Source organism: Myxine glutinosa, chromosome 11 (assembly GCF_964187855.1).
Source record: "Myxine glutinosa chromosome 11, kmMyxGlut1.1, whole genome shotgun sequence".
Classification (NCBI taxonomy): domain Eukaryota; kingdom Metazoa; phylum Chordata; class Myxini; order Myxiniformes; family Myxinidae; genus Myxine; species Myxine glutinosa.
The window spans coordinates 24,641,927-24,663,642 of NC_136271.1; the positions used below are offsets into that span (position 1 = coordinate 24,641,927).

Consider the following 21,716-nt stretch of genomic DNA (forward strand, 5'->3'; position numbering starts at 1 on the left):
TTCTTGGAGAGGATTGTTGAGAAAGTAGATGGGAGGGTTGTCCAGTCGATCTTTTCGGAGAGACGTAGTAAGAGTGTGAGATTTGTCAGGATTGAAAGACATGTTCCACTTGTTTGACCAGTCTGTGATTTTGTCCAGGTCTTCAGAGAGTGAGGAGGCAGCAGACTGCCGATCTGAGGGAAGAGGAATGGAGCGGCAGAGAGTGGAGTCATCAGCAAAGAGATAGAGAGGATTTTCGAGAGAGTCAGAGAGATCATTGATGAAGACCAGAAAGAGCACGGGGCCCAGAACACTGCCTTGGGGAACTCCAGCCTGAACAGGAAGAGGAGATGAGAGAAACCCATTCAGGGCCACACGTTGACGACGACTAGAGAGGAAGTCCGCCAGCCATGCGTGGAGATTTCCATGGATACCAAAGGAGGAGAGTTTGGTGAGCAGAGCGGGGTGCCAGACCGTGTCGAAGGCACGTGATATGTCGAGGGAGACAGCTCTAATTTCCTGTTTGGCATTGAGGACCTCCATCCATTGTTGAGACAGCAGAAGCAGCATGTCCAGAGTAGAGTGACCTGGTCTGAAACCAAATTGATGATCAGAGATCAAGCCATTGGAGAAGAGGAAAGATTTCATATCAGAAGCAATGATGGATTTCATGACTTTGCTGATAATTGGGAGAAGGCTGATTGGTCTGTAGTTGCTAGGATCTGTTTTTGCACCTTTTTTGTGCAAAGCGGTGATGTTGGCTGATTTCCAAGCAGATGGCAGTTGACCTTGAGCAAAAGAGAGGGTGAAGAGAACAGAGAGAGGGTGAGATAGAGCAGCAGAGCAGGATTTTAGGACCCGTGGGCTGATGCCGTCGGGTCCAGTTGCAGAATCAGAGTCGAGGGTTGACAGAAACTTTTCCACCTTGTCAGGAGGAAAGGACACGGAGTCCAGGAGCAGCAGGGTACGACTGGGTATGGTGGGTACAGAGAGGGATGGGTTTGGGACACAAGATTTAGAGGCAAACACAGAGTTGAGGCATTCAGCTTTTTCACGTGCGGAGTCAGCTGTGTAGCCGTTTGAGGTAAGGGAGGGGATGGAGGGGGAACAAACACCAGAAACGGATTTGACCAGACGCCACCAGGATTTGGAAGAGGGAGACAGATAAGAGAGTTCGGTCTTGAGAACGGAGAGATATTGTTTCCTGGCTCTCCTGAGGGTGGACACACACTTGTTTCGGGCTTTGTGAAAGGAAATGAGATTTCCTTCCGTTGGATTTGCTTTCCAGGAGACGAAGGCAAGTTGTTTCTGGGCAACAGCCTCACCACAAGATTCCGTGTACCATGGACGGGAGGAAGGGTATGACAACTGAAGACGAGATGGGATAAATCTGTGCATGAGAGAGAGCAATTTACTTTGGAAGAATTCCCAGGATGAGTTGATGTCAGAGGTGGTAGAGATGGGAGACCAGTCCAGATGATTGATGGCTGCTTGAAGACCGTGCCAGTTGGCCTGAGTTAAATGCCAGACTCGTCGACGCTGAGCAGGCTCCCTGAGGATGGTCAGAGAGATGTCCACTTTAACAAGGACATGATCAGATGATCCGATCGGAGCAGAAGAAGAGCAGCAGACATTTTCAGGGAAGTTAGTCATAACCAAGTCCAGAAGAGAAGATGTTCCGTTGACTGAGATCCGGGTCGGGAAATTGACAGATTGTGTCAGTCCCAGTGAGTCGCAGAAGTCCTTTGCTGAGGAGCCATGGCTGGTGAGAGAGGTACCCACACCCATCCAACTGGCATGATGACAGTTGAAATCACCACATATGAGGAAGAGAGAGTTGGGATGAGTAGATAGAAGTTGGTCCATATCATCAGACAGCGAGATGTAGATGGAGTCATCACTGTTTGGTGGATGGTACAACACACATATGAACAAGAGGTGGGAGCGAAGGGGAAGCCGTAGCCAGAGGTATTCCTGGGGGTGAGGTGGAGAGAGTGCAGTGCAGGGCGAGTGAGGAAGAAAGTTTTTGATAAAGATAGCAACCCCGCCTCCAGGACGAGGCTCAGGTCTATCATACCGGAGGAGGGAGTAGCCCGGGAGATATACTATGGAATCAGAGACATCATAAAGGAGGAAAGTTTCTGTTAAGCAGATCACGTCTGGTTTGACAGAAGCAACCTGTATGGAGAGATCAGTTAAGTTTGAACGAAGGCCCCGGATGTTTGAGGTCCATACCGTTAATGAAGAGGAAGGGGGAGCATCAGATACAGAACAGGGGGGAGGAGGGGTAGGGTAAGATGTGGAAGAGGTGGAAGAGGTAGGGAGAGCTGTTGAAGGTGTGTCAGAGATTTCAGAATAGCTCGGAGAAAGGGAAGGATGGGGCGGACAAAAGGTTTGATGGTGATTGGGTGAGCCACAATGAGGTGTTATTTGAGGAGGGGGAAGAGCGAGGCAGAAGGTTGGGGGAGATGGAGGTGAGAGTTTGAAGGGGGAAGAAGCGGGGAGGACGCTTTGAGGAGGGGGAGTGAGCGGGGGGAAATTGAGAAGCAATGAGGGTGGGGAGATTTGAAGGGGAGGGGTGAGGGGGGAGTTTGGGAGGGAAGGGACAAGGGGAGGGATTTGAAAGGGATGGGATATGGGGGAGATTTGGAGGGGAGGGGTGAGGCAGGAGTCTAGGAGGGGAGGGGCGAGGGGGCGTCTTGGCGGGGAGGGGTGAGGGAGTAGTTTAGGAGGGAGGGGGCAAGGGGGGAGATTTGAAAGGGATGGGTGATGGGGAAGATTTGGAGGGGAGGGGTGATGGGGAAGATTTGGAGGGGAGGGGTTATGGGGAAGATTTGGAGGGGAGGGGTGAGATTGGATTTTTGAAAGTGTACGATTTATGGGAAACGAACATTTATTGCAAAATGAGTTTCTTGTGACCTTCGAGTTAAAAATACGTTTAAGGACGCTGGATGGAGGATGGAGTGCAGGAGAGTTTAGGGAATGTAGAACAAAGGCACTATAGGAGATGGATATTTTTTTGGGGATGAATTGATTTGGTGAGCAAGTCGAAAGCAGCCTTTTAAAGAAGAAGAAGAAAAAGGTGTTATAAAATATGACGGAATACATAACTTGAGGGGAAAGTGTAAACATTGAAGGTTAATGAGTGAAAACTATCTGGGGAAATGGGGGAGAAACACGTGGTCGAAGAACGAACGAACGAATAAGAATGAATAAACGAATGAGAACAGAGAAGGAAATGTTTTTTTTTTTTTGTTTGTTTTTTTTTTGAGTTGAGATTTACACAAGGAAGTAGGCTATGGGTGAAAAGCCTGGGAATACAGAGAACGAAAGTTATTGGATCACAAACGACGGACCACTGAGAGAAAAACAAAGCCTCAAGGTTGTACAGTGCACACTGTACAAGGCCTTGCTCGCGACACGGCAAACAGACGATCAATTTATGAAAGATAAACACCGAGAAACAACCAAAGTTGCACACAATAACTTCACACACCGAAAGATAAATACAGTTTCGACAAAATACAATTGTGAACAGACTTAACTTCGAAAAACGTGGAGACCGTGTGGAGCTTCGAAAATCCCTGCCGCCGTCTCCAAGATCTCGCGAGATCGCGAGATCATTGTCTGTCTGCCAGTTATGGTGGGCAGAGGGAAGAGGGGTGATACTGCTCTGGCCTCTTGCTTGGCAGAATTGAGTATTGCTGGTTTTACCCCTGTTCAAAATTGAGCTCTCGAGAGCTGATTAACATTAGGATGCATCTCTCGATGGACCCCAGGCTGGTCCGAGGTGTGAAATATGGTGACGTTGTCTTGTGGACACTTTGTGAGTGGCTAGACACGCGCCTGAAAGGGGAAATTGTATTCATAACTCATGTGGGTTGTGTCTGAAGGAAAGGTTTGGGAGGAAGTGTGAAGAAGGTCGTGGAAAGTGCAAAGATGATTGGATTGAAAAGTCGACTCAGATGGATTATTTGTCAATGACAGGTGACTGCAGGAATTGTTGAGGAAGTAGAGGAAAAGGTTGTAAAAAGTTAATGGAAAAGACAGGAAATAAAGGAAAGTGGTTAGTTATGGACTGTTGTTTTTGTGATAAGAAGGTGATACAAGGGGTTGGCTTGCACTGGGGGGACCAATGAATGTAAAGTTTAAAAACGTTGTGTTAGATTGCTACATGCAGAATGACCCCAATCGAGGAGGTGATTGGGGGCTGGTGAAGATTGGATCACGGCTCTGCAGACCAGGTGAACAAACTCCACCAGGTATGTGGGAATCACATCAATTGAATTATTGCTCAAAGGGAGGTGATAGAGCAAAATGAAGAAGATTGTCATGGGGACCACAAGGCTAACCCCCGCTCTTGCAGGGAAATGGCTTTGGGAGGCTAGTTGTTGTTGTTTTGGTAGACTCTAGGTTCTAAAACCTAAGGCAAAATGCATAGGAGGGTAAAGTTGGTGATTGCGGATGGAGATTAGCTAGAGAACTTGGAGACGATTTCGTTATTTTTCAGATAATTTTTCCAGTGGGTTTATACTGGTGTGAAATTCGCGTATCTAGGAAGGAAGGGAAAAAATGTCCAGGTATTGATAGGATAACAGTGAAATTTTGAAGGGGAGAATACCGATTATTTCCATTGACCGATTATGGTTAGGGGGGAAATGGTTGGTAAATCATGTATTATTAGATGTAGGGAAGATGATTAAAAGGAAGGTATTTTCGGAAATTGGTGAAAGTAAATATGGCATTTGAATTTCCAGACACGACACAGGAAATGCGGCTATGAATAAGCCAACCATCTGAGAGATAAGGTAACTAAATGCCAATTGGTGGGACGGGGGGCTAGGAATTTGACCATGGTGTGTGTAAGAAAGTATTTTTCAGGATGGACGATGAAGAAACCGCCGTCGGAAGACCATGATCTTGACCACAGAGGCCGTCGACCTGAATGGGTCCTACAACAAGGCAGATGTGACCGGCGCTTCAGAAGATTGTATTGATTTTTGTGATGACTGTGATACTTGTGTTGAAAATCCCTTGTGGGAACTGGCTGATGCCTGTATTGATGTTTGTGATGACTGTGATACTTGTGTGGTAAACCCCTTGCGTGTACTGGCTAACGCCTCTTATGTATTACAAGCTCACAGCTGTACACCCCCTTCCGACCCAACTATGGATCTGATTGCGACGCTGGGTCTGGCAGTCGAGGGACCCGACATGGATATCCTAGACCCGCAAGCCGACCAGGCGTCCATGGGAGACTTTGACATAAAGGAAGTCCCTCTCTTTGCTTCAAATGTTTCGGATCTCTTTGCTTCAAGTGATTCGAATTTTAACGCTCTGTACCCTGACCAGGAACATGAGACACAAGATACTGACAACATTATGTATTCCCCAGAACAGCAGCACGTGAGAGATCTCATGGGCATGATCGTTGATTAACTTCGAAGATCTGCAAGGACCGCATCTGCAAAGGGTGGGGGGAGCAAGTTCCGCAGGGGAGGTAGCAGGCCCCCTGGCGGAGCAGAACCTCATCTGGACCAGACGCCTTCGTTGTGGATCCGAAACGTTAATGGACTTTCATGTTCTGAGCCTTCATGTTCCAAACACGCACAACATGACACCTTTCAAACATGCATGCAAGGTACTTTATGTGCGTGGCATGCCCTTGGAGGACACACATACAACACTCAATAAAGCCCGATGTGGCCACATATAACACTATACTCTTTTGCTTTGCAAATAAAGCCGATGTGGCCTGGTCTCTGTGATACGTAGTCTCGTAGAGACCAAATGGGGGAATGTCGAGATCATGCCTTTTATTGTGCCTTATGTCATTGTGGTTTGCATTTAATAATGGTTGCTTTGTGAAAAGGATTAAGCTTACTATGTTCCCTCTTGTTTTGAACTATGTTTTATTGTCCAACTGTGCCAAAAAATGTAGAAAGATAGTGAAACTGCTTGCTCTGTTAGACCCCCTAGTGAAAACGCGTCTGTCTGTCCTTGACCAAAAGCCAACATGGAAGATAAGTTTTGAGAATGTCATGGTGCTCTTTCTCCCTCCCGCATCTTGCCCTTTGCTCATGCCAAATAAGATAGGACAAGGGTGGGGGTACTGGTCAACGTTTCCCCCATTGTGTATTATACTGCTGAAACTTGCCAAAATTAGCGGAGATTTTTATCACACTCTGCAAGTATATAAGGAAGTTCTTTCTGTAAGGAACTCAGGAGTGTATGTGGCCATGCTGTTCATTTGTGAATGGTATGACTCTTACACCCTCCACAGCGCTGTGATATTGGTTCATCATTAAATCTTGTTATCTCTTGAACTCAAGGTGTGGAACATGGTTCTATTCTCGTCATATATATATATATACAGTCACGTGAAAAAGTAAGTACACCCCATGTAAAGTTTTGACGTTTTCAACATATTTCAACATACAGCTTTTGATCTTCATTTCAACAATATTGACAGATAAAGGTGATATAATATAACAAATATCATGAAACATTTACATTTTGTAGTCCATTGTATAATTTAAACAAACAAATGCAAATTTCGCATGTGGAAAAAGTAAGTACACCCTTGGCTCTAATAGGTGATATTGCCCCCTTTGGGAGAAACAACCTCAAGTAGGCATTTCTTATAACTGTCTACCAGTCTCTGACATCGACTGGGAGAAATTTTTGCCCACTCCTCCATGCAGAATTCTTTCAGCTGTGCTATGTTTGAGGGGTTTCTTGCATGCACAGCTCGTTTCAAATCCCCCCACAACATCTCGATGGGATTTAGATCCGGGCTTTGACGTGGCCATTCCAGAACCCTCCATTTCTTTCTTTTCAGCCATTCCTTGGTGGATTTACTGGTATGTTTAGGGTCATTGTCATGTTGCAAGGCCCACCTTCGGTTGAGCTTCAACTCTCCGACAGACGGCCTCACATTATCCTCAAGCACCCTCTGGTACAATGAAGAATTCATCGTGGATTCTATGATGGTGAGCTGCCCAGGCCCTGATGCAGCAAAGCTGCCCCAAACCATAATATTTCCACCACCATGCTTTACAGTTGGTATCAGGTTCTTGTGGTCAAATGCTGTCTTTGGTTTTCGCGAAACATGTCTTCTGGTACTGTGGCCAAATAGCTCCACCTTTGACTCATCTGTCCAGCACACGTTGTTCCAGAAGTGCTGGTCTTTGCCGAGGTGTTCATTGGCAAACTTTAGTCTAGCCCTGATGTTCTTTCTGGACAGCAAAGGTTTCCTCCTGGCACACCTCCCATGTAGATCAAATTTGTGCAGCCTCTTTCTAATGGTAGACTCGTGCACTTTGACATCAACAGTGGCAAGAGCTACCTGTAGGTCCCGTAATGACATTCTGGGGTTCTTAGAGACTTCTTTCAGCATCTTGTGGTCCATTCTCTAACTGGCCTGAACAAGTTGGTAGGTGTTTGGAATCTTCTCCACTTGTAGATGATCTTCCGGACAGTCGAATGATTGATTTCAAATTGTTTGGAGATCTTTTTAAATCCCTTCCCAGACTTGGCGGCATCTATAACATTCTTTCTGAAGGCCTCAGAGAGCTCTTTTGATCTTGGCATTGTGACACCGCACACTTCAACAACAAAGAGCAAACCAAACTAAATGTCTGAGGTTGAAATAAGACAGGTTCCTCCAAGATCCTCTCTAACGATGTTCCAATCATTTGCACCTGATTCTAATTTTAGGTATTTGAAGTAGTGATAAATGTATGGGTGTACTTACTTTTTCCACATGCGAAATTTGCATTTATGTTTATTTAAATTATACAATGGACTACAAAATGTAAATGTTTCATGATATTTGTTATATTATATCACCTTTATCTATCAATATTGGTGAAATGAAGATCAAATAGCTGTACGTTGAAATATGTTGAAAAAGTCAAAACTTTACATGGGGTGTACTTACTATTTCACGTGACTGTATATATATATATATATATATATATATATATATATATATATATATATATATATATATATATATATATATATATATATATATATATATATATATATTATATATATATATATATATATATATATATATATATATATATATATATATATATATATATATATATATGTATGTATATATATATATATATATATATATGTAGGGCATGAGCCCCTCCCCCTTGATGTTGTCTTCACATTTGACCAAGTATAACCAATTATATGTTGGGTTTGATTGTTTACTGTATCCTTTTAATCCTTATATTCTTTTCATGTTCTCTGAAAGCTGGCTGTACTCTTAAAGTAAGTTAAATGCTTTACAAACCTTTACCCTGTGTTTGCACAATCCCCTGTTCCCCATACTTCGGCCTTGGTTGCACTTTGCTCTCAGTCTGGCCTCTGCCAATTTCCTGTATGTTAGCTCATGTATGACTGTTCACTCCCTACATACTTTCCCACCAAAGGACTTTTCGTTACATTACTTTGTTGTTTGAAAATGCCTTTGAAGCATTATATACTTTATGTGATTTCATGCCTTGTAATGGCTTGATCTCTTTACCTGTTACAATCCAGAGTTTGTTCCCATTCTGTGGCCACGGTTCAACTGCATTGTTGCTATACTCCTCCATATCTTAACATCCGTCTTGATGACAGCTTCACTCCTTATCTCCTTCTTTCCCTTCAAACCTCAATGATTTCCCTTCAAGCTTCAATGATTATGATATTGGCCCTTGTCTGGCCTCGGACTGCCTTAAACTAATTGAACAACAGGGACTTAGGTAGGGGCCATGTGAGTCCACCCTTTGTCTCCTGTCCTGATGTTAAACCACACCCCTATCTTTCCTATATATATTGAAGCCCTGGTCAATGTCTTTCAGAGAATCTTGTTGTAGTGTTGGTCATTTTTGTGAGCTTCATGCGACATTCTGTTTTCCGCAAGCTTGTGTAAACGAGTTCTAATAAATATATCTGTTGCTCCTTCTCTGAGTCCTCTGAGTCCCAAGTTCTAAGTCCCATTCCGACATATGGTGGCAGCGGTGGGATCAGTCTGTGCAGTCCGGGACGCGGTCCCAGGCAAGTGAGTGGTGAGACCAGCTGGCAATTGATCCGGGTCAGGTGAGCTGTGGTTTTCTTTTGTTTTTTCCTTTATAGCCTGGGGGTCAGTCCAAATTGTAACCCACTCTCTTGCTCGGGTGCCGTTTGTTCCGTTTCCTGCTCAGACCTGAACCACGAACCTAAATTTAAATACGGACCGCTTGGGTCCCGGAGCAACTGACTGTTTATGGACTCGTCAGGGTAACGTTATGTAAGGGGAAGTGCCCCACGTTGGGCGCCCGAGGGTAAGGGATAATAGATCTCTGGGTTGTGAGGGTAAGGATAAGGGCGGCGTCCCAATCCGAGGCCTACCCAGGAGACATTGGAATCCTAAAGTAAGGTTAGAAGTATTATAAGGGCGTAGGACGCCAGGAAAGTAAGGAACGGTTAGGTTAGACAGCTGTGTAGGCGGGCGAGCCTCTCAGGAGTTAGGTGGATGGCCGTACCTCGCGCAGGCGGGCGAACCTCGCGGGTACAAGGCTACGTCGGTAAACTAAATTTTTCTAGGATGGGTAATAAGACTGTAAAGGCAGGTGAACCTCTTAGAAATACCCCAGCATATTTCATGTTTGGGAGGCATGGCTATGACGCTGCGAGACCAGGGAAGTCATGGGCTGCGCTGACTAAGGATCTAGGTGAACCGTGGCCCGAAGGAGGGTCTTTTGCGCTGGAAAAATTGGACGCGTTGTATGGGGCATTAGAAAAGTTAGAACAGGACACGAAACACTTCCCGCCTGACTATTGGGAAGTCTTTGGTTGGTGGAAGGAAGAAGCGATGAAGCGACAGGCAAGGTCGAAACAGGCCAGCCTGGCCGGTGAGGTATTAAAACTCAAGGGCCTGAGGAAACAGGTGAATAAAATGCAGGATGAAGCGGTTAAGGAAATAGAGAGGCAGGCTAACGCGTGACTGATGCCGCTCGTTGAAAATCCAGACCGCGCAGTAGGGGAGGTAGTAACCAATCTACCCTCCCCAGCCCCAGACCTAAGCCCTGTCCCGGGGCTTCAGGCGCCATCTATCCTCTCTGCGCCCCTGCCACCACCGCACCCTAGTTACCCCAGGGGCTGACACCACACGGCATGAAGGTCGTTACCCCCCAGAACCATCCGAGCCAGGGAAATCCGTTTGCACAGCTCGGGGCTAACGGGATAAATAACGGGACCGGTGTTGCAGGGTTCCCGCCACCAGAGGGACAGGACGGGTTATACCCCTCACTGGTAGGCTGTAATGGGAACGAGACCCCCCAAACTACCCCATTGGAATGTAAGGAAATAACAGAAAGGAAAACATTGTGCCCCTTACAAGTTATTGGAGTTAATGCTCAAGGTCAGGGGGTTCGAGAAAGGGTACCATGGAAAGAACCCGCTTTAACAGTAATGCGGGAAAGGATTCAACATTTACTTATCGATGACCCACGACAGATAGTACCAACCATGTCGAATTGGTTTTTAGTTGGCGAGTGCGACTATCGAGACATAACCCATATGGGAGTATCCGTGCTCCCACCCAAGGTATGGGAAAGGGCTAGACAAAGAGCACAGTGGCCGATGGAGGACCCAAGGGCGGCAGGAGTGGGCCAGATAACACAAGTACAATGGGAGGATCTAAAGGTCCGGTTGCTAGAGTCCATCGAGCTGGCGCTGTTGCCAGCAGGAGGTCCGGACTGGGGAAAAATTGGGGCCATAAAACAAAAGGCAGGAGAATCCATTGGAGATTATCGGGAAAGGTTGGAAAAGGCCATCGCGCGCTGTGGAGGACTGGGTCCGATGCAGCTGATAGGGCTACCCCAACCATTGGTAAACCAATATCTGATAGAGGGGCTCCAGCCGGCATTAAAGAAACAGGTACAGTCCGTCCTTTTCGGCTGGAAGGGAATGACAACCAACGATTTATGCGACAAGCTGGAACAATGCCCGGGCTCCTCCTTAGAGGAGAAGAAGGATATTAAGGAGGAAATATTGCAAATGTATGTCCAGGAGAAACGGGCTCAACTTAATCAAAATAAATGGGGAGATTGGAGTCAGAGCCACATACGCGATCAGTGCCAAAAGTGGGGGCCGGTCCGGGATAACCACCACGTCTATAACCCCCGCGCATGACAGACCCCCGGAGAATGGCCCACCTATAGAGGTGATTATCCCAATGGAGACTGGATTTGTGATGGGGAAGACTGGTGTGATGGTTATGTCGATGATAATGGACAACTCGACATGGACAAGGCTAGACAGCAAATCCCTACACAATGGACGCAACCCCCACCTCCTCCGCTTAATACTCCTCCTCAAACCCCTCAAATTTGGACCATACCAGGACCCCCTCCCCAAATTTGGCACCCACCAAGACCCCTTCTCCAAAACCCTGGAGCACCCCCCAATAGTTGGACGCAGGATGGAGCGAAGGGGACCTGGGCCCCGCCTCGGGGTCCGCCGCAATGGCAACAAGTAAACCAGTCACAGTGGGGGCCGCCAGACCGACGGCTGGGTGGAAGGGGTGTCGTAGAGGGACGACCTGTGCCCTCCGCACTGCCGTTTCCGCAGGAACCGTGCTTCTATTGCAAGCAATTGGGACACTGGAGACGCGATTGCCCAAGTGCTCGTAGGGGGTTTCCGTACCAGGGCCATCGCGGGGCCTCTTGACGGGATGCTAGCGGGTCGCCTAAGGAGTGTCCTCTCTTGACCATGACGCCGGCAGAGGAGCCGACCTTGACGCTGGACGTGGACGGACGACAATTAGAGTTTCTTGTCGATACGGGCGCGACCCGCAGTACAATTAAAGAGGGGCAACTGCCATCTTTGCGCCCCACGGCGAGGAACGTTCAAATAATGGGCGTTTCGGGCTTACCCCAATCGCTTCCTATTTCGGAGGAAGTGTGTGTAACATGCGGCCCGCTAGAGGCTAAACATGCTTTCTTGATGACCACTACCGCCCCAACAAATTTGCTGGGACGGGACTTACTGTGCCGATTGGGCTGTCAAATTTCATGTACAGAGCAGGGAGTTTTCGTAGATGTCGCGGAATCTAAACACGACTCGTTGATGATGGCATTGTCTCATCCCGGCCCCACCGCGTATTGGTGGCGCTTGGATGAAGGGGCTCTGGCTACTTGGACACATATCATAGATAATGTGTGTTTGGACAGCTCAGTTGTGCGAGATTGGCTACAACTGCACCAAATTTCGATAAAACACTTAAAGGATAATCCACCCCACTGCACGGCGTATTACGATGCAAAGGGCGAGGACGAGAATTACCGAAAGAAGGTTAAGGAAAAGCTGGGCAAGCGCACGCCTCTACATTTATCACGAATATGGATCGGCCGCGAGGGGATAGGTATCGAGGTAATCCTATCCGCGAGTCAGCGTGCGTTGACCCAATACCCCGCAGGAGCGGCCGCCCATGTTACCCTCACTACTGCCAAGGGGTGGCCACCGGAAAGTGTAGGTTGGATGGTGGGGTGATTACAGGAAGTTCCCTTACAAGGTTATTGGTTTAAGAGGGGCCACTGGACTGTGAGGGAGCTCAATAATGGTGAAGGGTACTCGATTGACATTAAGACACAACTGAGGGATGGAGTGTTCGAAGAGGCAGAGTTGCCCCTAAGGGCACCTATGCCATGAGGGCAGTGCTTACGGACCCAGGTGAGTCAGACTACCTCCTGGCGGAGGTGCCGGACGACTTATGGCATCGGTGGGACGACGAGGTTGGACGGATGCGAGACGCCGAACCTTTAGTGATATCAGTGCAGCCGGGGATGCGCTTGCCAAACGTGAAACAATATAAGTTACGACCCGAGGCCGACGTAGGCATAGCACTAGTAATTCAATCCCTGGTGGAGCAGAAAATTATCGTGGAAACTAACAGCCCATGTAATACACCAATTCTGCCAGTAAAAAAGCCGACAAAAGATAAATGGAGGTTTGTACAGGATTTAAGGGAGGTGAACAAGGTGATACAAGGTATACACCCACTAGTGCCGAATGGAGAGACCCTTATGATGTCAATTCCGTCGGACGCAACATACTTCACAGTTATTGACCTTTGTTCTGCGTTTTTCTCTGTGCCTATCGCGGCTGAGTCACAATAATTGTTCGCTTTCACCCATAGGGGGCGACAGTATACTTGGACAGTACTACCTCAGGGGTTTTCAGATAGCCCCACTCTGTTTTCCCGGGCGCTGCACCGTGACCTGGCGGATGTGGAATTGAAGGGAGGGTCAGTGTTGTTGCAGTACATTGACGATTTGTTGATTTGCTCCACTTCTAAGGAGGCGTGCGAAAAAGATTCCATGGCCCTATTAAAGGCCTTGGCGGCCAAAGGCCACAAAGTAGGCAGATCAAAACTTCAATTTGTGCGGAAGGTTGTAACTTACTTGGGACACGCCATTTCGCAAGGGAAACGGGAATTGGATGCTGGACGGGTGACCGCTATCATGGAGATGCCTCGCCCACGCACGCAACGGCAAATGCTGCGCTTCCTAGGTATGATGGGATACTGCCGCACTTGGATACTTGATTTTGCGCTACTGGCTAAGCCACTGTACGAGTCGACCAAATCAAACGCTCCGGAAGAATTGGAATGGACGGATGAATTGAAGCGATGTTTCGTAGGGCTGAAAAAGGCGTTGGTCACGGCACCGTCATTAGGACTCCCGGATTATGCGAAACCATTTACCCTTTACACTCACGCCGTGGGAGGTTTCGCCCAGTCAGTCTTGACACAAACCCATGGGGATAAGGAGCGGCCGGTGGCCTACTTTAGTAAAAAGTTAGACCCGGTCGAACAAGGGGTTTCCGGTGTGCCTGCAAGCCGTGGCAGCGGCCAGGTACGCAGTAGAAAGAACAGCGGACATTGTTATGGGACACCCAGTAACGCTACGGGTGCTGCATTGCGTCACTTCGCTGTTGTTACAGCGAAGCACACAGCATTTGTCAAACACTAGATTAATGCAATACGAATCCGCACTGATCACTGCAGCCAACATCACGATCGAACGTTGCACGACACTCAACCCAGCCTCACTGATGCCCACCCCTGAGGAGGGCGAACCCCATGTGTGCGCCGACGTTGTGCAGCTAGTCTCCACAGTGCGATCAGATTTAAAGGACAATCCCCTAGACTACCCCGACTGTACATATTATGTCGATGGATCAGCTAGGCGCGCATGGGACGGGTTCCTGTTGTCCGGGTACGCTGTGTGCTCAGATAGCGAAACGATAGAAAGCGGGCGTCTTCCACCTACATTTTCCGCACAGCAGGTGGAGCTGTGCGCCTTGACCAGAGCGTGCAGCTTGGCGGAAGGCCTTGCCGTCAACATTTACACAGATTCGGCCTACGCTCACAGAGTAGTCCACGATAAAGGGGCCATCTGGAAGATGAGAGGTTTCCTCACATCTGCCGGTTCAGTGATAAAGAATGGCGCGTTGGTAGAAGGGCTCCTCCGAAGCATTTAACTTCCCCGTGCTATCGCGGTGATTAAATGTCGTGGCCACCAAAGGGCGGACACAGACGTTGCCCGGGGCAATGCAAGGGCGGACGAAGCGGCAGGAAAAGCCGCCAACCAACAGATAGAACGCAACATGCCGATGGTGACACGAGCAAAGGCGACATCCGCACAGATTGCTGACATACCGACTGAAGGACCACCCGCCACACCAACTACGGATGATATCATAAATTTACAAAATGCTGCGCCAACGGCCGAACACGAGGACTGGCTCAAACGTGGGGCGATACGCCCCGGGCCAGGGGAAATGTGGACCCTTGACGAGAAACCTATAGCACCCCAGGCCTTACTGCCTTGGCTGGCACGCATGGCACATCAAAATGGTCATGTGTGCCAGAGGGGGGTGATGGGACAGATAAACTACACTTGGGCGGCACCAGGACTGTCACGGATTGTATCCAAAGTGTGCAGATCGTGTGTGGTCTGCCAGCAACACAATAGAGGGGCGCCGCCGAGACATGCACATGACGGGGGTCGACCCCCGCCGAGAGGGCCGTTCGCAAATATTGAGTTCGATTTCACGGAATTGGAACCAAGCATGTCATTTCGCTACGTGTTGGTAATCGTAGATACGTTAACCAAATGGGTCGAAGCCTACCCATGCGTCAAGTCCGATGCCCCGACAGTAGTGAAGCGCCTCGTGTGGGATTTTATGTGCCGCTTTGGCATCCCCCAGATAATTTCGTCAGATCAAGGGGGCCATTTCACGGCGCAGGTGGTCACGGGCATCCTAAAGGCGTTGGGCGTGAAACAGTCCTTCCATTGCGTTTACCACCCACAGTCATCGGGACTTGTGGAACGAACGAATAAGACTTTAAAAAATAAACTAGCGAAACTTTGCGCAGACACAGCCTTGAAGTGGCCGGAGGCTCTCCCGCTTGCATTGATGAGCATACGTTCCACCCCGGGTCGCACTACGGGCCTTTCCCCCCACAAAATATTAATGGGACGACCTATGAGCTTGCCCGTCTCAGCTCCGACGGACATGTCCACCCTTACTTTGCCGGTAATGGATGACATGCTTTTGAGGTTTTGCATAGGCTTGTCCAATGTGGCGCGCAGCATCCATGCTCGAATACGCGAGGCGCTGCCTGAACCAATAGGCCACGCCATCCACGACTTCCACGCCGGCGACTGGGTGCTCGTAAAGCACTTCACCCGCAAAGCTGCTTTGGAGCCACGGTGGAAGGGACCATTTCAGGTGCTACTGGTCACACCGACGGCAGTCTTCTGCGAGGGTAAACCTTCGTGGATTCACGCCACCCATTGTAAGTTGTCCATTCCCGCACCACAGGCCACACAAGACACCGCACCCCACACTGCTCAAGACAATGCACCTTTTGGGGCACCACAGTCTCCTAAGGGTGGCAATGATGGTCATGATGATGGGAATTCTGGGTAGCTGCCTAACAAACCCTGCCAAAGATAGGCTTCTGAACTTTAATCCACTGAGAGAGGATCTCCCCAAATACCCAGGACCCGACAACTACACGTTATTTAAACTGTACCCCGTCAAATACTGTTACGGACGCGGTTAAAGATGTTATTTTGACCGAGCGGTTGGTATGACCGCGACCGAACAGTTATTCCCCGACTAGAACCCGATTCCACCCAAACGTTGGCCGTATCGCACCGCGGCCGCCCAATATGGAAAACTCTAAAGCGACTGATCGAGAATGAAGAAGAAGAAGAAGTACGGAGGAATAACAGGATTTATTAAGTATTTTCACAAGCCAGAGCAACGAGAGCAATCGGTTATATTCAGCGAATGGAAGGAGCAGATACACAGTGAAATCACTAGCTTATCTATTCAAGCTTAATTAATAAACCCCAGGACAACATTAAAGACAGACGGACGATCACACTTACACGGGGAAATGCAGGCAGGAAGGAATGGCTTGGAGATGGGTGGCTTTTAGAGGCAAGGAAGGTTCAGCGGGTGCTGGGCACGGTTGGGCCAGAAGGCCCCGCCGTCAAGAAGCCTGAGCTTTGGTCCCAAACTGCGCGGGCGAAGTTCCTTTCTCCGTACTGCTGCCTTGTGCGCACCTTGCGTTGCCCCGGGCCGTTTCTCCTGCAGCGCGGCACGTCTCACGGCGGCTCGGTCACACCTGCTCGTCTCCAGCGCATCTCCTGGACCCAGAACGCATCCCTCCTCTCAGCTCATCTCCCATTGGAGCATCCCGCATCGGGTTATATAGGCCCCCTCCTTCACCCTTTTCGAACCTTCCCCAAACGTTCTCTCTCCGCCCTCTCAAGCCAAACCCCTCGTTCTGGGTTGGATGAGCGGGGCCGACTTACTCCTCCCCTCGATGACGAGGTGGAGACCCGCCTTTCTTCTTCGGCGTTACCTCGTGCGTAATGGAGTCAACTGCTGCAAAGTGGACAGCAGATGAAAATGCAGCAAAGTGCAAACCTGGCACTTGGAAGCTGCCATGGGGCGTCAAGGGGGCCTACTTTTATTTTATTCGGTGCAATGAAGAGTCAAACTAGTGGGAAACACATCCTTAGCCTACACAGAGAATAAGGGACTAACTATTTAAAAGGATATATCGTGTCCTGTGTGTAGGTTTATGGAATTAACTAAGAGGGCGAGCTGCGACTATTCTTTACATTACGAGGGTGATACACACAACAAAACCATACTTTTCACATTCGTTACACTTTCTCAAGATTGTTACACTTCTCAAATCCGTTACACTTCTCAAATCCGTTACACTGCACCCTCCTTCCTTCAGGCCCGTGCTTGGGCCTACAAAACTTTAACTTAGTGTGACACGTAGGTGTAATTCCCTCTACAATTAACCTGACCCTGAATGTGACAATCTTAAAACACAAATAAATATGACCCCCTGCTGCATTGCACCCTGCCTAACAGATGTGCGCCCACAGTTAACCGAGTTACGGAATTGTTTTCAAGCTATACATTTATGGTGGGGAGCATTATTTACAGTGATGTTCTTTCTTATTTACAACGCAACCCAGGACCTGTGTTTTTTTTTTCTTTTTAGGGAAACAAAGAGAATGAAATTCCTGTTGGGAGGGAGGAGACAGCACACATTGCATCGATGCACCAGTACCAATAACACCAAAGCACCCAAAAGCACCCAAAAGCACCAACCAGTGCACAGTCATTACTGTTTGTAATAAACACACAAAAAAAACAACTGGTGGTGGTCTTCTTCTTCTCTGCTTGGCCGATGTTCTTCCCGATGTCTTCTTGTTTCATGCGGCCTACTTGGAAATATAGAAAGCACAAACCGTGTCCATTTTTATTTAGGGCCACAGGAGCCAACTAAGGGTGGTCTACATGTTTGGCATAGGTGCCACCTTACCGAGGTCCGCAAGCAAGATTCCCTGGCCACTATGGCCGGTCTCCAACAGAGGTGCCCTGCCCCAGAACCTGGGGTCCATCAAGTGGTACTCGGCCGCAGAACAGCGGTCCATAAAGTGGTACATCAATGCAATGCATGCTGGTTGAGAGGGTCCTGGCGCACAAGACGACCTCCGCACGCTCCCCTCAACACCCAGTGGCGCACAGTCCTCAGGTGGGAGACAAAAGGGGGAAGACAAATGAGCGAGGGGTAAGGTCACAAGGGTACACATCAATAAGGCAATGCAAGGCGAAATGCGTACGGAGGGCGAAGTGAGAAAGCTCGTCCCTACCGTACGTCACCCCCCTGTCACCTACACTACCCTTGCCCTTACCCCATATGTACAAAATTTACACCTTTACAAATTCGTCACCACTGTCACGTCTTCCCCATATTTCTTCTATACCAAATTCGTCGCAACAATCCCTCTAGCCAAAATTTGCCATCACCCAAATTCATCATCAATCCTCATAAGGAGGAAGAGATGGAACATCAAGCACAATGTCACACCCACGTCATGATGCGTCTCACAATCCAAAACATTTGCATCAATAAAAATAATAAAACATGGCATGGTGTGGAGGTACCTGTCACCTCAGGTGAGTGCATGCAGATGGTGCGAGGAGATCCTTCATCCTAACTATCCTCTAAATGACTTTAACACACTTTACATTACCCAGGGTCTTTCCCTGCCAATCCATTGGCCAACTTACACTACGGGTTCTAAAAACCAAATTCCCATTGACCAAACTGTGGTGCTTCTCAATTTGGGGTCTCACTCCCCCGATTCATCTCCCGGTGCCCTTGCACAATTTCTGGGCTGTGACGTGTAGCTCTCCCAGCAGGTCTACCCACCTGCACACCTCCACCACTGCAGTTGCCACCCGAGCTTACCTAGCTCCTTAACCTAACCTATCTACTGGGGAAGGCCCCTCCTGGCTCTGTCACCCCTTGGTGCCCTCTGGCACTGGGCTACCAGGGTCCATCCTCCGGATCCTCGGGCCCCATCCACACAACTCTACCGGCTCCCAGAGCCCACCTGCGGCCTCACCTGGCCGACATCCTCACAGTGGTGGAGTGCCCAAACCAACTACACACACTAACAGGCTACACGCCCAGCCATTTCCACAACACTAATGCACCCATCCAAATACCATTCTGTCACCCGCACCACAGACGCCAATATCCAACCACAATTTACCTGTACCCTCTACCTAACACTTACACTACCCGCCCCGGGTATTCGTGATGGGGGTCCACTCTTCCCCCATCTACACCTTCGCACCATCCACTCCACTCCTTCGTTTCCATACTACTCACTCCACGACCATCCATTCCAATACCCCATATTTTCCACACTCCATGTATTCCACACACCTGTTCTTCATTCACTGGTTGTTGCACACCTGTGCACTCACACCTGGTGCCACCTGCACCCTCCTTCCTTCCTGGACCATTTGGTCAACACCACACACAATCACCACTACTCCCTCATACACTGCTCCACACACCTGTCCAGTTGCACACCTGTGCAATCACACCTGTTCCTCACACACTTTTCACAATACACTTCCGAATACACCTCCAACACTCACACGGCATCATCTCATCTAACTACTCCCCTCTGAAACTTGCGCTTCCCAGTCGTCCCTTTAAACTATTGCGCTCCCACGTCATTATCATCCACACTACCCTCTCTATGTCCCCAGCTACCTGTCCAATGTAGCTACCTAACCTTACCGTTACCTATTGTCAATCTCTTCTAGATCCCTACACACAATATCCTAACCCACCCGGGCTAGTTTTCACTGCCATACACCCCATAACCTAGTGCTCCTTTGCCCCCCCCCCCCCCTGCTGTGAGGGATGGTGGATTTGCCATCCCACCACATCGGGGAGGTCCCACTATCAATTTTGCTCGTCCAAATTCCAACCAATCAAAAATTTTCCAATTACTGCCAATTCTATTCACTTTTCTAAATTTCGGACGAAAACACTATCACTATCACCATCATCACAGTCCGCTATATCCTAGCCTCGGTGCGTCGTGACATCATTAAACTCGGCTTCATAAAGCCGAGCAATGAATTCGGGTGGTTTGGTCGCCTGAAGGTTGAATCCGTCCGGCTTTCGGTTCAAGGGAGGTGGTTTGGTCGGGCCGAGATTCCACGCACCATCTCGGCACGGCACCTTGCGGTCCCGGGCCCGATGGCTCAATCTCCCCCGGTCGGAACCCCGGCCCCACGAGGGGGCACCGTCCCGCTTCCTCCCACTCGCCCTTGAACCGGACCGGTCGCCTCGCCCACCAAGGCCCGGACTCGACCGTGCGGGGCGGGGCCAAGCCCGAATCGGCAACGACGCTTCGAAAAGAAGCGACGCAGCATCGATCCTCGCCGGGCCTCGCATCCAACAAAGCACACCACGCCCCGAATGCTCGCATCGGCTATCCGTCGCCCTAAACGCTAACCCGGTTACCGTCGATGCTTCACATGCATGCTCACACGCATACGCTACCCCTTTCACCCTCACCGAGCTCGGTGCTACAACGCCGTCCGTACATTCCACCAACGCTCTCCCCGTTACACACCGCACCTCTCGCGCACACTCTTGCGCACACTCGCCGCTCGCACACCTCGGTCAACACCTCTCCTCCGTTACGTCCTCCGTAACACTCACCATGGGCGTGCACTCCGGCATCCACCCACTAACGTGCTCAGATGGGCTCTCCCACACTCGCGCTACCACCAACTCAGGTGTGCTTCCTCGCACACCCTCAACCATTCCAAGCGTGCATTCTCGCACCCGCTCCACCACCAACTCACTCTCCGGGTCACTCTCACCCTCGCACGTACACTCCGTACACCCCGACGTGCTTTCTCGCTCGCACTCGGTTTCACTCCCACACTTTATAACACACCCACTCGCCGACGCACACTTTTTCCTCACACGCGTGCCATTTCCACTCACATGGGACCCTTTACCAACGCCCGGGTGCCATATCGATCCCAATCGCGCGACAATTATTTTGTCGCCAAACATCCTCCTGCAAAATCTACCCACACAATATACAGCACGACTCACCTGGGGGATCCTTTTCTCCACGCGAACCTGCAAACTTCCATTTGGATTAGCGAGTACATCATCATGATTTGAGCAGGGACTTTGTACATATTCCATTTCTCCCTGCAATTCCCGGGCTACCTCCGTCGTCTCTTCAATTTTAATTGTACCCACTACTGCTTTGTCTTTGTTCCCCTCGACGACCGCTGGCTTTAATAAAACCCCCTCTTCTACCTCGCCGGCTTTTCCAAACCCCGGGTCGCGATCTCTACCCCTGTCATTGTACCCGTGCTTTCCTCCGCTTCGCTCAACCCACGCTTCTCGACCCGCGTTACCTCCTCGTGCACCCATGGGACCTGCTCGCCCAACCTGCGGTTAACCTCCTTCTCAGCCTCCCTTACCTCGTATGCGGCTCTGTCCCTCGCAATTTCCTCATTAACTTTTTTTTATTTGGTTTCCCCAGTCCTTGTTGACTCGCTCCCTCATCTCGGCCATAAGGGCCTCCATTCCAGCCATAAATGATTGCATTTCTTCAACCGTTGGTAACGAGGGCGCGGCTCTCGCAGCCATGTGCGAGGAGCCATTTTGTGCCTCTTCAACCACGTGCGCGAGAGCGCCATTTTGCGCGTCTGAAACCTCCGCAACCACATTGCCATTTTTCTCCTCCTCCCTTTCCTCCACATACATTTCCCCGAGGTCCTGGGTCGATTCCACCCCGTCT

The 21,716-nt window shown here is 49.3% G+C and overlaps 2 protein-coding genes across 2 annotated transcripts in view; both read right to left on the reverse strand.

The window, feature by feature from the left end:
- Positions 1-21,716, reverse strand: part of LOC137436505 (cadherin-13) — a 677,612-nt gene that overhangs the window by 487,056 nt on the left and 168,840 nt on the right. The window lies entirely within an intron of this gene.
- LOC137436100 (DDB1- and CUL4-associated factor 11-like) overlaps positions 1-21,716 on the reverse strand; it is a 193,879-nt gene that overhangs the window by 7,927 nt on the left and 164,236 nt on the right. The window lies entirely within an intron of this gene.